We start from the raw sequence: 16322 nt of genomic DNA, 5'->3' as shown, positions 1-16322 counted from the left end.
AGTCTGAGGGATATATTGACAAGGATTTACAAACTCCTATTTTCTAAATCTTGTGATTGAAAAATTTATATATAGCGACTCAGTTGTCTGTTGCTATATAAGAAAACACCCAAAATTTAGTGGCTTCAAAACCACCACACTTTATTATTTCTCATGATTCTGTCTGTTGGGTGGGCAACTTTTCTGCGGGCCTTGTCTGGTCTTATCCAGGGTTTCCTCACTCACATGTCTGGGAACCTGGGACTGGCTGTGGTCTGAGTTTTTTTTCTCCCTGTAGTTTCTTCATTAGTAGTTTCCCTGGTTTTGCTTTCAAGGCGGCGGAAACATTTCAAGATGGAGAAAATGCAGGGGCAAGCCCTCCTAGGACCTAGCCTTGGAGATTGCTGGTTTTTTCTTCCACATCCTCTCAGTCATAGCAGGTTCTAGGGAGAGGGCCAATCCGGATTGGTGGGAGGGGAAAGAGACTTCCCCTCTCAGTGGGCGGAGTGGTGAAGCATGTTGTATAAGGACGCGGGATGCCCAGGATTGTTGTGGCCATCTACCTAACACTGGGTTTTCATTTCGCATTTGATGAAATGTAAGTATTTTTCTATATACAAGGGCTAATGGTTTTATTTTTTCCCCTATACTTCAGTGATCATTACTAGCACATAATAATATGAAATAAGATATGGTTTAAGATCTATACAGCTCATAGCAATTGTTTATAATTAAAGAAAAATTGTAACCACTTTTAACTAATGCGTTGAATGAAAAATCTGTTTGTATCTCTGAGGAAATCTAGTAGTTTGAGAGTTTTAAAGTCTTTTTAGTTGATCATTACATTATCGTCAGTGGTTTAGCAATAGAATTTATTAGAATTTTTTTAGAATTTGTTAATTCTTAATAGCTGTCACTTTAATTCCTTGATGACAAAAAGAGAAATAGGTTTTAATTCAGTTTTTTTTTTCCTCTCTCAGTGTTTAACCAAGGCTTAAAAAGCATAGAATAGGGATGGGAAGTGATTTTAGCTTTTTGTTTGTTGTTTTAATCTTGTAGTTTCAATGTCATTTCAGTTGGTTAGAGTTTCCTTACTTTTTAAGTGACTTCACAACAAAATATGTTGTTGCATATATCTTTGTTGTTTTGTAGTCTCAGTAACTTTATGATTTATATCCTACAGTATCTTGTGGGTATGTATGACAAAATGGGAACACAGTCTTGCCCATTTTGCTGAAAACAAGGGATTTCAAACATTTGGGAGTAGCAGTTTTCCATAGAAAAATATTCACAGGATCTAGATTGAACAGTAGATTTCATACATAAGAGCAAACTTCATACATAAAATTAGGGAGGGCTCCTAACCACTTCTAGTTTGGCACTGCCCAATTTAAAAACAGACATAAAAGCAGTAATAACAAAGAAGAGATACTCCAGTTTATAGACAAGTATGTATGTTGAGTATAGTCCTAGTGTTAGGGAATGTCTTCATTTTCTTGAAAACATAACTCAGTTTCTTATCTTCTAGCCTTTAGACATGTGGCCCCCTCCATGTGCCACTATCCCATCCCCTTTTCACTTAAGGAATGTCTGCTTGCCCTGGAGGCCCTAGCTTCCGTGTTTCTTCCTTCAGGAAGTCTATTTTCAGGCTAGACACCTCTCTTGTGTGTTTTCAGAGTATCCTCCTCTAGTAATTCCCACTATTATGTAATAGCTGTGGGTTCGTCTTCCTCACTGGACAGTGAGCTCAATGAGGACAGGTATGACATTGACCTTGATCACCGTTTTGTCTTCACTTCATAGCCAGCACTTAGAGCATTGCAGTGGGTGATCCATATTTGTTGAATGGATTAAATTGAGGGTACACTGATAAAATTTCCTTCTTGCCTTTATGCATTTTTCATCCAATTACAAATTTAATAGAAGCCCTGTTTTCTGGATCAGGACCCATAGTTGTTTGGCATTGAAAAAAAAAAAAGCATACAATGATCCATCTTTTCGTTGTGTGCCAAAGAGCAGACATTGAGCTCTACTGTTCACATGGTCTCTCGTTAAATGGTAGCTTTATGTCACGCAGGATATGATTTTATTTGACTGCCTTTGTATTTTTGGCAATTCCCTTAGCACATTGCTCTGAGAATGATGGTACCTAAATCAAATACCTCAACTTTGCTTTATCTCCTCACCGTATTTCCTATGCTGGTGATGTTTCTTTGCTTCCTACAGCTTTCTACGGCTTCCTTGCCCTCTTCAGATGGATAATAACCTCCTGGCCCCACTGTCCTCAGAGCTCCCCACTATTAGATGGCGGTTCTTTGAACACATCAGCCTCTTATGACACATAAGAGGTAATGTGTTTATTTCCTTCCCACAGTGTGTTTCCACTCACATTCTGTAATTGGCTACCTTTCCCTAACTTCTGCCCATATTTGCCTAACATATAGAATATCCCGTCATCCTGACAATAGCCTCATGAATTCAGTCTCTTTTCAGTATTATTATATGGTTTCGCTCTCTCTCAGAGCAAACACTCTGGTTTCTTCTGCATTCCAAATATTCCAGCATAATTAATGACCTGCCTTTCTCTCTTAGCACACATTTGTACTTTGGTGACTACATATTACTCAGAGCAGTTCAACAAGTCAGCAAGTTGAACATTAACAAAGCACTTGATCTTTCTGTTTGGGTGCCAGAATTTAAACTGCTTGACTAAAGTTGATACTAGATTTGCAGGTTTCAGTTAATACTTCAGGTGCTCTTTATTGTAGCAGTGAGCCACAACTAGAGCCCTCGGGACCTTTGTTTACTGATGAGGATGTGAATCCTTTATGTTGTGGTTACTTTATGGTCAACTGAAGTGTGGCATGTATCGATGAACATACAAATTAACAAGACATACAAATAAACATACAAAACAAGTTAACAAGACTGGTTTTTACATGGGCTTTGTAGAATCATCTGAATATTTTATTGTGATATAAAACTTCATTTTGTTATTAACATATAATGTATTATTTGTTTCAGGGATACAGGTCTGTGATTGGTCAGTCTTACACAATTCACAGCACTCACCATAGCACACACCCTCCCCAGTGTCTGTCTCCCAGCCACCCATCTCTCTCACCTCCTCTCCCCTCCAGCAACCCTCAGTTTGCTTCCTGAGATTACGAGTTTCTTATGGTTTGTCTCTCTCTCTGGTTTCATCTTGTTTCATTCTTCCCTCCCTTCCTCAATGATTCTTTGTCTTGTTTCTCCAATTCCTCAAGTCAGTGAGATCCTATGATAATTGTCTTTGTCTGACTTATTTCACTTAGCATAATACCCATAAAACTTCATTTTAATCTCACAAACCTGTAAATCTGTTCAGTGTATAGGGGAACAAAGGCAGAAGTAGCACCCAAACAGGTTTGCAGAGGACCTCAGAAAGGTTGACTTCCAAAATGTGTCCGAAATCTCTGAAATATCATAAAATGAAGTATTTAAAGGTACGGTAATCGTGTCTTGAATTCTTTCTGCATGTGAAATACTGTACCAGGCACACGGTGTGCCTTCTCATGACAACCATTAGTGATTTGTTTTTTTATATTTTTTAGCAGTTCGGGAAGTTAAATAAATTCCCTCATATGTTAGTTTTCTATGCTGTGTAACAAATCTTTACAAACTTAGTGACTTAAAATAATTCCTGTTAACTATGGCACAGTTTCAGAGATCAAAAGTCAGACAGACTCAACTGTATTGTCTACCGAGGGTCTCAAGATAGAAATTGAGGTTTCTGCCAGGCTGGGCTGTTATCTGGAGGCTCTGGAAAGAATCCATGCCAAACTCATTCAGCTTGTTGGCAGAACTCAGTCCAAGATTTTATTTATTTATTGGACAGAGAGAGAGAGAGAGATCACAAGCAGGCAGACAGGCAAGCATAGAGAGAGAGGGAACCGGGCTCCTGCTGAGCAGAGAGCCCGATGTGGGGCTCAATTCCAGGACCCTGAGATCATAACCTGAACCAAAGGCAGAGGCTTAACCCACTGAGCCACCCAGGCGCCCCAGTCCTTTGTGGTAGGAGTAAGGTCCTTCCTTACTTCTTTGCTGGCTATCGGCAGGGGTCATGCGCCACTCCTAGAGGCCACTGGGATTGCTTCCTACAGCGGCTCTCTCGAAGGCATGTGTAGTCCTCCTTACGATTTGAGACTACCTGGCTTTCCCTTCTGCCACCAGGAAGATAAAATGCTCTGCTTTTAAAGCCTCGTGTGATTAGATTAGCCACCTCCTCCCTACCCCCTTCAATAATCTATTAAGATCAGCTGTACCCATATAACATAACACAACCCCAGGGGCTATCCTTCATCAGATGCACATTTAGGGTGGGATTTGGGGGGTTTGGGGGGGTGTATAATTCTACTTGCTACATCCTATTACTCAAAACAGTAACTGACAGATTTGGAGGTCAAGCCCGGGTTTTGGTTGAATGATAGACCTTTGTCCCCGTATCACATTGATCTGAGGGTCGGATGTCATCTGTGGGCATTATGGAGACCAGCCTTAGTGCTCTATAGTCAGACTGTGTTGGTGCCACATCGTGCTAGAAAAAGTACTGCCTTAGAGTGTTCTAGCACAAGCTTTCTGTGCACACTGGTCCTATAAAACAGGAGATCCAGATGGTCAAGAATCACATACATTAGGTTTTGTTAACTCTCCATATTTCTGTGATTTGTGCTAATGTTGGTTTGGCCTGCCCTGTTTTGATTTCAAGCTTTGGTTTCTCCTTGTACCCTGTCTCTCCCCTGCTTTAAAGAGTTGGTTAACTAAGAGTCATGCTCATTTCTGTTTCTTTTCGAAGTCTGAGGGCAATCATAATTTTTCTTTTTATTTATATACTTTTAAGAAGCAATTGAGTTGCTTCTTACTACAATTCCTATAGCAGTGTGCTAAAGATTGCTGCAAACTGCGGAAGATATAAAGGCAATTAAGAACAATCCCATTCTTAGTCTAAAAAAGCTGCCATTGACTGGATACCACATGGATTTTTATGAAGCAGAATACTTGAAGTGGTGGTGTACACTGTGAAAAAGGAAAACAGATAAGCATTATTTTGTTGATTTTAAATAACAGTTATATGGCATATATTTCTTAGGCTGTTGAGGGCAATTTTTTTTGAGAGAACCATTGATTTCTCTATTGGCCCCTTTGAATCTTCTTTTTTTCGTCATGGAGATGGTAATAGACATCTGCTTTTCCCCCCATGATTTAACCACGTCAGATGGAGCCTCACAGACTATAACCTGCTCAGTTGTATTAGCAACAGTATAGTTTGTGTGTGAAACAAAGTCCAGTCCTGGTTTTTCTTGATAACTACGTAATTTGGGATAAGTCACTAAACATCTCTGAACTTTATTGTCCCTTAAATGAGCTGTTCTAAGTTTCTTTTATTTTAAATACAGCAATGACATATTTTGGTCAGTGTCCAAGTTGCTGGAAATATTTATTTTGGTTTGACAGCTTAGAAATTTCTTTGCTGGATCTCATAAAGACATGTGAAAAAATTTTATAGTTGAATGTGCGTGATATTATAGTAAAATTCTTTGGAATGGCCATAGAATTATTTTTCTTTCTTCACACAAGAAAACTTTCTTGGGTTTCAACTTTTATGCACACTTTGCTCTTCTCAAAAAAGTGTTCCATTTTTTTTTTCTTCTTTCTCTTTATGTCACCAGAAATATCTTTTATTTGGCATGTCATTGGTCACGGTATATGCATGATTGCTCTTTAATGAGCAATCCCTGTTTCTGCTCTTGAGAATAAGGTACTGAATATTAAAACAGACATTGTGATGGCAGATGATGGCCAGAGCTGTTTTGCATTGTCTTAGCAAAGTTGATTTTGCGTTTCTTTGTGAAGTACGTGGTACAGAGCACTGGTATTGCCATTCTCATGGGTTCTCCTCCAAGTCAGTGGCCCAGTTGTGACAAGTCCAAGCAACCAGTTGAGTTTCTAAAGTGTTAAAGAAAATTAAATCAACACTTAAATTAGAAATGGGGTGTGAGCTATAACTTCTCTCCCTGGAAGGGAAGATATTATGGGCAACATGCACATAGGGAATGATTTTTCTGGTAATAAAGTTTGGAAAACAGCAACCAAGACAGAGCAAGACTATTCGTGCTGTCATTCAGTATGTAGAGAACAAAAAGAGTTTTCACTGTGTAAGAACCTCCACTACTCTATGTTTGCAGTGATGCCTTAGTTGCAAGGGGAAACAGCTGTTTGTCTGTTCCTTTCGGTTTTATTTTCTTTTTACACTGCCATTCCATCAGTACGTGGCTTCATAAAGCTGTAGGATTCTGATAGGAAAAGTACCGCGTCCATGTGCTTTGGAAGCCAATGTGTTGATTTTCTAGCTGGATAGCAATATTTTATTATAGCTGGAGGGTGAGTGTGACTCTGCGTGTTCAAGGCAGGAAGCCTGATGCCACCAATACCATGTCCAGAAGTGAGCTATCTCCTGTGTTTTATGTGCTTCATTCCACTAAATGAATATTGTGTTACTGCTTTTACTTTTTTGGCTGTTCTTTGAATATCAGAGAGTTGTCGGTTGGTTCTGTTTCTGTCGAACGAACACTTGATGGAAAGTTTTGCTGTAAAGCTTCCTCTATGGGGATGGCTTTATGTCTTGGCTATAAAGGGGTCTTATAAAATGTGGTCAGAAATTATCTTTATAAGTTGCTGCCCTGTGTACTATTAAAATCTCAGAACCTGAGTGGTTTTTTAATTTAATTTTATTTATTTATTTGACAGAGAGAGATCACATGTAGGCAGAGAGGCAGGCAGAGAGAGAGGAGGGGAAGCAGACTCCCTGCTGAGCAGAGAGTCTGATGTGGGGCTTGATCCCAGGACCCTGGGATCATGACCTGAGCCGAAGGCAGAGGCTTTAACCCACTGAGCCACCCAGGCACCCCAGAACATGAGTGTTTTAACTCAGAGTTCTGTTTGCCCAGTTTATTTGGACACATCCTTCATCGGATCACTCTTTTTCTCTCCCACCAGCCTTCCTTCAGGGGCTCTATATAGCCTTGTTGGACCTATCCGTGCTGGACATTAGACCCAAGCTTTCTGGGTGTCTTCCTTGGATAGTTACACTCTCAAAGACCAAATATCAATTAAGTTAATTCACCTCTTTTGCTACTCTAGGCATAGCTCCCAAGAGCTGCAATGCACCAGGATGTCCTCAGTGAGTATAAGTTGAACATTTTGGGGGAGATTTCCTAACTGAAATAAGCACTCTTTAATGCCAGTTCTTCTATATTCAGACTTCTCCACTTACATGTCACCCTGTCTTTGTATTCTTGTGGGCTGACATCTATGGTATTCAACTCAGCCAGCACATACCTCAATTCTCCCTGTAATTCTGCAATTTATTAGTTGTCCTATGTTGCCTTCCTCAAGCAGAGCCCAACAGACTGCCTGTTTTCCATTATTGTATAATTTTCTTCTTTCCCCAAAAAACCTTTTGATTTTTGCTCTGAACTCTTGCATGAGATGCATCATGAAACATGTTTTTTTTTTTTTCCTTCTCTCTCTCTCTCTCTCTCTCTTTTTTTTTTTTTTTTGGTATGAGTTGACATGTTTAATTAACCTAAGTAAAAAAGGAGAAGATGTGTTGTTTAAAGGGGAGTAGAGTCATAGTAATCTTTTGCTTTGCTTGGAAATAGGTTGCTCAGCAGCCAAAGGGAGTCTAAACCAGCTATTTCCTTACACTTTCCCCTTAAAAATAAATAAATAAAAGGGTACGTGGCAGGCCACGCAGGCAGTTTCGTTGTGCTTTAATGGCCCATGGTAGCCCAGATGTTGAAATGCCCTAAGTGGGAAAAGAATTTTCTGTCATCTTCTTGGTGTTTGTTTTATGGAAATATTAAGTTCTAGTATGATAATGGGTACCCAAGGGAATCAAAGTGAAATAACAGGATCCTTAACATATTTCTCATTCCTGTATAATTTATGTTTCCTATATTTCTACTGGAAAGTGAGAAAACTTTATTTTTTTCCCTAAGGCAATTACTCTGCATGGCCTTTTTACCCTATTATAGAGCTTTCTTTCTTTTCAGATAATAACCCATAAAATCTCTTTGGGTGCTTGAGTTAAGTCATTAATTGGCTTGATAAGGGGTTGTTTGTACAGAAAGGCAATTCTCTCCATTTGTTGTATGTAACTCCCAGACTTTAAGTGACCCATTTTGTTGTTCCTGAGGCCAAGACTCATTATTTTCCTTTGGCACCATAGAGACTGTGTTTCAATTTAAATCACAGACTTAGTGATTTTTCTAGACAGTTGTTTAAAATTTTTGATGAAGAGTCAACATTAGATACAATGTTTGAATGCATGTGCTCTGCTATGAGATTATTAATGCAAGGTTTTGTTCTTCCAGTGTACCTTTCCTCCTTCAAAAATAGTTCTCGCTGAACTGTGGAGTTTTTTTCTGAGCTTTTGTTCAGCTTTAATGGCAAAGGCAAGTTTAACTATTAGCTTCCCATATAAATTATTCATACATTAATATCCAGCTTTATTCACCCTCTTCTTAAATTAAGATCCGTATTTGTGGAAAGAAAATGTGAACACTAGGAAAATTTCACTTACTGATGATTAATTCTGAATTTTCTTTACTGAGGCCAATCTTGGAAAATATCGATAATTGAATTCCACAAATAAAATTAATTTTTTCAAGTTACAGATTTTTCCCCATCAAACTTCTGTAACTAAACCAAATGAGAGTTCATCCACTCAGTCACAGCAAGCCAATAAAAACTGACACTGAGCTCTTACTGCAAACAAGGATAGACTACTTTATTGGTGTGGTGGGAAAATGGGGAGGTTCAAAAATCCCAAATTCTCTGATGCCTTGCAAGTGAGGGTTTTTAAGGGCAAATTTGGGGCAGGGGTCTCCTGAGAAGGTGGCCACTGCTGATCGGAGGCCCTGAGGGTCGTGTCAGCAGATACTACTTACTAACTTCTGGCGCCGCTCCATCTGGTCCTTTGAAGATCTGTTTCGTCTCAAGAGTCTTGGAGTGTGAGAAATCTCTGTATGTGAGAGATTTCATCAGTGCTGATTAACTACTTGTCCTACAAGTTACTTTGAATGATGAGTAAGCGTTCCTATCCCTTGAGCCTCGGCCTCTGTGTGTCTTGGCTGGTCCGGTCATGCCTTGGGGCTGATACAACCTCTAGTTCATTCTTTCATCTGAACTGACAAGATGGATGCCAGCTTCCTAGGTAGAGTCCCACAGGGGGCTATACCCCAGTCATACTGTGAGGGGATTTGTAAAGAGGTTGAATACTGACGAGCTTTAGCAGCCTGGTCAAAATACAGAAATGGTATGAATACTTGATAAAACAAATTAAAAAAAAATACACTTAAGGAAGCAATAGTAACAAAGAGGGCCACAATCCAGAAGAGAGCTCCTATTAGGTATATGTGCTGAGAAGTTGGAAAATTTCATATATGATATGAACTAATTATGACCCAACCCTGTACTTATCCAGCTAATAATTAACACATGGGCTCAGCATTAAATCAATGACAGATTATCACTCTTAAAAAATCAAGTCTTTCCTAGGGTGCCTGGGTGGCTCAGTCATTAAGGGTCTTCCTTCAGCTCAGATCATGATCCCGGGGTCCTGGGATCGAGCCCCACGTCTGGTTCCCTGCTCAGCGGTAAGCCTGCTTCTCCGTCTCCCACTCCCCCTGCTTGTGCTCCCTCTCTCGCGGTTTCTCTCTCTGTCAAATAAATAAATAAAGTCTTTTGAAAAATTATAAAAAAAATCAAGTCTTTCCTTCCCTTTAAAGAGAATGGCTATTGATTACCAGGAATCACAAACTTATTTATTAAAGTAGAGGACTATTTATCAGATTAGGGTCATGGTTTGTGTAATAATAGATGAGTAACTGGTCTGAGTGTTTACACAAACTGATGTTAAAAAAATGATACATTTGACTTTTTTCTCTTCAGTTTGGCATTTAATTACCAATTTCTGTCACGGACAGCTGTTAGGTAACATCACTGTCTAAGAATCTAGAAAATCAAATCGGATTCCTCAGTTTCACTTTCTAGGTCGCATGTAATCCCACCCCAGCCTGACGAGTCAAATGTATTTTTTTGGTGAGAAACTTTCCTCTCCCCTTCAAAATGCATGTGGCTGGTCTAAGAATTAAATTGACATGAGACAGATCAACAGGAGAAAATCAAATTGAGTTATGTGTGTAGGAGGGCTCCATAAGAATATGAGGCCCACGAGTAGTCAGGCGGTTGAGGCTTACCTGCCATCCAGAGCTAAGGAGAAGGGGATTGGGTCTGGGACTTCAAAGGGAGGGAAGACAATTCATAGGAAGATAAAAAAGAGTAATTTCTTCGAGGGGGGGTATTACTGAACAGGTGGGGGGGATCCCTTTTATTTATTTTCTTCAAATTTTTATTTAGATTCTAGATAATTAATATATAGTGTAGTAATGGTTTCAGGAGTAGAATTTAGTGATTCATCACTTAGATATAATACCCAGTGCTCATCATAACAAGTGCCCTTTCGTTAAACAGATATTTACTGGGCCATGCAGAAGCCCTGATTTTATTAAGTTCCTGCCTGTCTGCTACCATATTATACTATTGTTATTATATTCATATAATATATTCATATTATTTCACATTATACTATTGTTCATATTATAATATTGTTGTATTATTCATATTATACTATTGTTATCTATGCTGATATCTCCCTTCCCAAGGAGAGGCCTCTAAATTCTTTTAGGCAGTTAGGAGGAAGGCCAAAGGTTTCTTAAAAAATAACCAACTTACAATAATCCAGTGCCAAAGAGACACATTTTTGGGGTGATAAGTTTTGCTTCCCTGCAGTGTCCTCTGACTCCCTTTAAATATTTTCTATTCAGTGGAAGCTCTTGGGTTTTCTCCTAATCAGATGGCATTATTTATGCTGGGTCTATATTAGCTGAAATATCCTCCTTCTTATTCAAATTTTATTCACTCTTTTAAGTTTTGATTTAAATTCCAGTTAATTAACATACAGTGTAGTATTAGTTTAAGGTGTACAGCATAGTGATTCAGTACTCCCGTACAATACTCAGTGCTCGTCACAACTCACTCAGTACCGACCACAGTTGCCACCCCATTCAAAAGCCCTCTCCATTTGCAGCAGCATTTATTCATTCTTTATTATTCATTCATTCATGTATTCACAATCACCCTACAGATACTTATTGAGTATTTTCTATGTTACAGGTGCTGTCCTCTCCTAAACATGAATTTTTATTGCACATATAGTCCTATTCAAGTGGTTACACGAAGTTTGAACTTGAATGTTTATTTTACCTCCACTGTAAAACTGAGCCCACGAGGGTAATGACTGTCTTTTTTTTTTTTTTTTTTTGAAGGTTTTATTTTTTTTTATTTGAGAGAGTTCGCATGAGTGAGGGAGTGGGCAGAGGGAGAGGGAGATGCAGGCTTACCGCTGAGCAGGGGGCCTTACATGGGGCTTGATCCCAGGACCCTGAAATCATGACCTGAGCCAAGGGCAGCCCTTTAACTGACTGAGCCATCCAGGCACATGCCCCCCCCCCAACTTTTTTTTTAAAGAGAAATCATGAAATAGTGTAAGACATGACCAAGCATAGTGATGAGGCTTATTCTGTGTCTTCAGTTGGCTGCAGCTTTCTTCTTGGGTAACTCAAATCAGTGGACATTTACTAAGCTTCTACCATATTTATTGCACTGTTTAGCACTATAGGAGTTACACAAATAAGTGTACTCTATGCATATATTATGGGTTGGTATAAGAAAAAATAATTTCATGAAGCCAACAATCTAGAAGAAAGATCCTTAACCTGGGATCTCAAGACCTCTAGAGGAATGAAATTTTAATCTTAAGATGATTTTATTTAAATCTATGGATATGTGCTTATGTGCATGTTTTCTGAGGAATGAGTCCATAGCTTTTAGATGTTAAAAGTGTCACTGATCATTTAAAAAAAAAAGAGTTAAAAAGCTCATGACCTCAATATACGTAAAACAAGTACCCAATCAAAGAACAAGAACCACAGAACAAAGCCTGTGCGGAGTTTAGAAAAAGGTAAAATGGTATGTGACTGTGGTCATTTAGGGAAAGGCTTCCTGAAAGGGAGGACTCCTGAAACATATGCCACAAATCCTTTTGGCCTCAGCTTCCTTGTTACAAAAGATGTTAGATTCCAGGATCTCTTTATTCTTTCCAGATCTGAAATTTTTTTCTCAGTGTGATCACCAAATACCTATCAAAATGCCAGTCACCTCATGGGCACTCAGAAGACATCTGTTAATTAGTCTTGAAATGAAACTTTAATAATGTGTTATCCCAAATATATCCACTATCTTGAGTTGAAATTTTAAAATATTGTAACATTAGCTCCCCAATGTTCCATGAATAAAAGGAAGACTTAGCCTGTGTTTATACACCTTTGCTCACACTCTTCCACTGGGGAGATGAAAATTTAATTCATTATTCCTCCTTTATTTATTTGTGGCACTTTTTAATACCTTTGATTTTATTATGTTTTCTTTCGCAGCATTTTGGGTCTTCTTATTAGTCTGTATAGTTTGTGGGGATAGGAGCTTTATAGCATCTGCCTGATATTGTCCAGCACCTAGCACATTCCCTTAGCCAAAAAAGGGACTTAGTAAGTGTTGAATGATACATGAAAGGCTGCATATCAAAGTGCATCAAAAGAATCTGCAGGGGCACCTGGGTGGCTCAGTGGGTTAAAGCCTCTGCCTTCAGCTCAGGTCGTGATCCCGGGGTCCTGGGATCGAGCCCCACATAGGGCTCTCTTCTCGGCAGGGAGCCTGCTTCCTCCTCTCTCTCTGCCTGCCTCTCTGCCTCCTTGTTATCTCTGTCTGTCAAATAAATAAACATTAAAAAAAAAAAAAAAGAATCTGCAAACCGCGTATTTCGGTATAGCCCAGAGTTGAAAGAATATGAGCTCAGGAAAGATGTGTTCAAATCTTGACACTGCCTTGTCCTCCATGAGTCACTTAATGGCAGGTTCCTTAAAGTCTTTGTCCTCAGCCTTCTTCCTAATGAAAGCATCTGCCTCATACATTTATCTGATTAAATCAATGGAGCGCTTGGAAGAAGTGTCTAGCGTATCACAAATAAGAGAGAATCCAGGTTCTTAGGGCCTCAAGCATTTACAGTGTCTGGGCCCTCTTTGGGAAAAAGAGTACTAGATATGAATGAAAAATTATTTGACTAGCACATTTTGGGGGATATTTACTTAGAGGGGGAAAAGCAATCACAAATTACAGATATTAAAAGCACTGAAAAATACCACAAACATCACAAAATGTTATCATCATCAGTAATAAACTTACTAACTCATCTTTATATACTTTTATTTCCTTCAAATCTCTGTGTAGACTCAGAGTCCTCTTTTAGATGATCGTGACTTTTAGTATTTTCTTATAGAGTAAATAGTACCTTTTTTGGCTGAAGGAATGTGCTAGGTGTTAGACAAAGTTTATTTTTTTTTCTGTAGCAAAGTAGGTTGGAATTTGTTTCTTCTTATTGATGGTTTAGGAAGGATTCATTGACCTTGATAACACATTACTGGAAATAGGGCATTTCTGATGACCCCACAGCTTCCTGCTCAGGCAGTCCTCCTTGTTTGGAGGGAAGCCTCGGAGAAATCCAGCTTCTGGGTTTCACTTGGCCAGATCTCAGGTCAGTGTCTCCACAGCTTGGCCAGGTCCTTAGTGCTTCCTCTTGACCTCCCATCCTAACCCCGTGGGCAGGTCTTGCTGTGAGAGATGCGGGGAGGGAATGTAAAGTGGCTGAGAACCTGGGACATCGTGGCCCTGCTGCATCATATTCATATCCGTAGAGTCACAGATGAGGTCCAGGTTCTTGACAAGGTCTGCTGGGGCTAGATTGTCCCTGGAGTCCAGATAGATCGAAGGAAGTGTTGGTGCCTGCCTGCAGTTACTACCTGTTTGCAAATCCAGTACGACCTCTAGGAGGTAGAAGGTAGACCAGAGACTGGGGCCACCCACCCTCGGTGCCCCCTCGACAGGGTTGGGACTGTTGCTTCTTCGCCATTGACAGGGCAAGACAGAGGTGTTGGAGCACTACTGACTTTATGTTAAATCTGCCTCTCCTCCTAAGTGCTCAGTAACTTAGCACTTACCATTATTATTTTATTCTTCCACTGCCAAATAATTTTTCAGGAAATCCCTAGGAGTTTTGTAGTGAATGTCTTTTTCGATCTTAACATAATTTTTTTAATTTTCAGAAATAATCCTCTTTCTCTGCTTTATCCCCAATAGGGTAGGATTTCAGATGACCTATACTTTACTAAAAATGGATCTTAAAATGGGTTGTGCAGAGAAGATTTATGTTTAATACTTCATGATCGTGGTAAGACCAAATGATATTGAAATAAAAATGCTGCACTGCCTTCATTCATAAATGTCACTTGTAATGGATGCCATGCTCTAGCCATTTTCTCCTTAAGGGATGAAGAGTTGGTTACCACAGCTGCCAGGAGTGCTGCTTGCTAGAGTCTCAGGGGACAGTCCTCTCTGGGAGAAACTGTCTTTATCCAGGGTCATACCCACGCCCCAGAGGAAGCCTTCCGGTGTTTTGGTAGGAGGGGACCGTTTTAAGGGCTTTTCCCAACTGGTACAACTCCAGAGGGCCATCCCAACTTTAGAGCTCTTCAAAGCCCCGTTGGTGATGGCACAAATGGCCTTATTTCTCCTTCTGTACAAGTGAGCACTCTTCCCCTCCCTCACAGATACTGATCCTAAAGACATTTCTCAACATACCTCCTCCCCATAAATCTGTCCAAGTCTCTTTCCCAGAGAAACTGCATGGTGAAACACCATCAATTCTTTAAGAAGCACAATCTTTTTAATAACAGCTCTTCTGAGGATGAGGACAGAGATCATTTATAAGACACGACCCTATTTCAGAAATGTTCTCATTGAAAGAACATGCTGCTTACATTCAAGGAGATGCGCCATCACAGTCCATGAGAGTGCTGTAATTGCTTGCTGTATGATCACGTTAGCTGTGACCAATAACCTGAAGCAATTAGAATCCTTTCACTGAAGCCATTATCTGAAGAAAGGTTAAAGATGGCCATTCTCTCTTTTCTCACTGCGGTTTTCTCTTTACACGCTCTCCGAGCTTGATCTCCTCTGAACTCATGGTTTGAAGCCAATGCATTCTATCTCCAGCCCTGACGTCTCTTAAGCTTTAATTTGCATATTCATCTGTGTGCCTGAATGTTTTCCTTGGTATCCCAACCAGCATTCCAAATTAGCATTTGCAACTCGGAGTGAGTCATCTTCCCCTCCGATGAGTCTTGCCTGTGTCCAGTCTCAATGAGTGACCTCACGATGCTGACATCAAAGCATACAACTGGTTTGGCATTCTAGACTCTTCCTCCTCCCTCACCAACATTCCCAGGTGGCCACCAAGCCCTGCTGATTTTGCTGGGCAGTAGTACTACGATAACTAATACTGTGGCTACTTTCCAATTCCTGTTACTTCTCCCTCAGGTTAGGTCCTTCTGTTGATGACCGTGATAATAATTGACCTATTTTCCTACCTGCCGTCTTGCTTCCTTCACATACGCCCTGCATACAGTGGTCAGGATGATTTATATGTAGTGCAGATTTTATCGTGCCGAGGTACTCACAGATAGTGAACAAACAGCCCATACTCCTGTCAGGCGGGGCTCCCCATGACAACCCGTTCATCCTTCACTCTACCACTAGCACTCTCTTTCTCTAACTCGCGCTAGAAAAATTGCAGTGTTGGACTTTTCCTGCATGTTTCCTATTGTTTCATGCCTCTCTGCCTTAGCCCATTATTTTCCCTCTGCCTGGAAAGTCCTTTTCCCCTTCCCTGGATTGACCCATTTTATTCATCCTCTTGGGTAATCTATTTTTGTCGTATCCTCGAGGATGTTTTCTCTCAGCCTAAAAAGCTGAACTCCCAAACTGTCTTAGTATTTACAATATTATAACGAAAGTATGTGTGGGTTTCTATAATTTCCTGAAGAACGGGGGCTATGTTTATTCCCTTTGTAACCTAGTGCATGATACACAGGGGATACCCAGAAAATGCTGTACCAAACTGAAAAGTGAAGACCAACAGGCCTTTGCCTTCACTGATTCATTGCTTCTTTGGTATATTATCAATATTCCCATAATTCTTTCTGGGATCTCTGTGCTGAGATCCACCTCTCCTCCCCACAACTTGATAAAATTCAATATCTGATAATCCTGAAACTTGATCTTTTCAAAAA

At 39.9% G+C, this 16322-nt stretch overlaps 1 protein-coding gene across 3 annotated transcripts in view; it reads left to right on the top strand.

The window, feature by feature from the left end:
- Positions 1-16322, top strand: part of IL15 (interleukin 15) — a 95300-nt gene that overhangs the window by 55251 nt on the left and 23727 nt on the right. Inside the window, exon 1 of one of the 3 annotated variants that reach the window (XM_032857146.1) lies at positions 14330-14422. The exons of the other annotated variants lie outside the window; for them this stretch is intronic. The gene's annotated coding sequence lies outside the window, so the exon portion shown is untranslated. Of the gene's footprint in view, positions 1-14329; positions 14423-16322 lie in introns of those variants that run through there. 3 annotated transcript variants of the gene reach the window in all.

The sequence above is a fragment of the Lontra canadensis genome, unplaced genomic scaffold (genome assembly GCF_010015895.1).
Source record: "Lontra canadensis isolate GAN:19392208 unplaced genomic scaffold, GSC_riverotter_1.0 scaffold1, whole genome shotgun sequence".
Taxonomy (NCBI): domain Eukaryota; kingdom Metazoa; phylum Chordata; class Mammalia; order Carnivora; family Mustelidae; genus Lontra; species Lontra canadensis.
The sequence above is the reverse complement of the archived record's forward strand: the minus strand, read 5'-3'. Positions and strand labels throughout refer to the sequence as shown.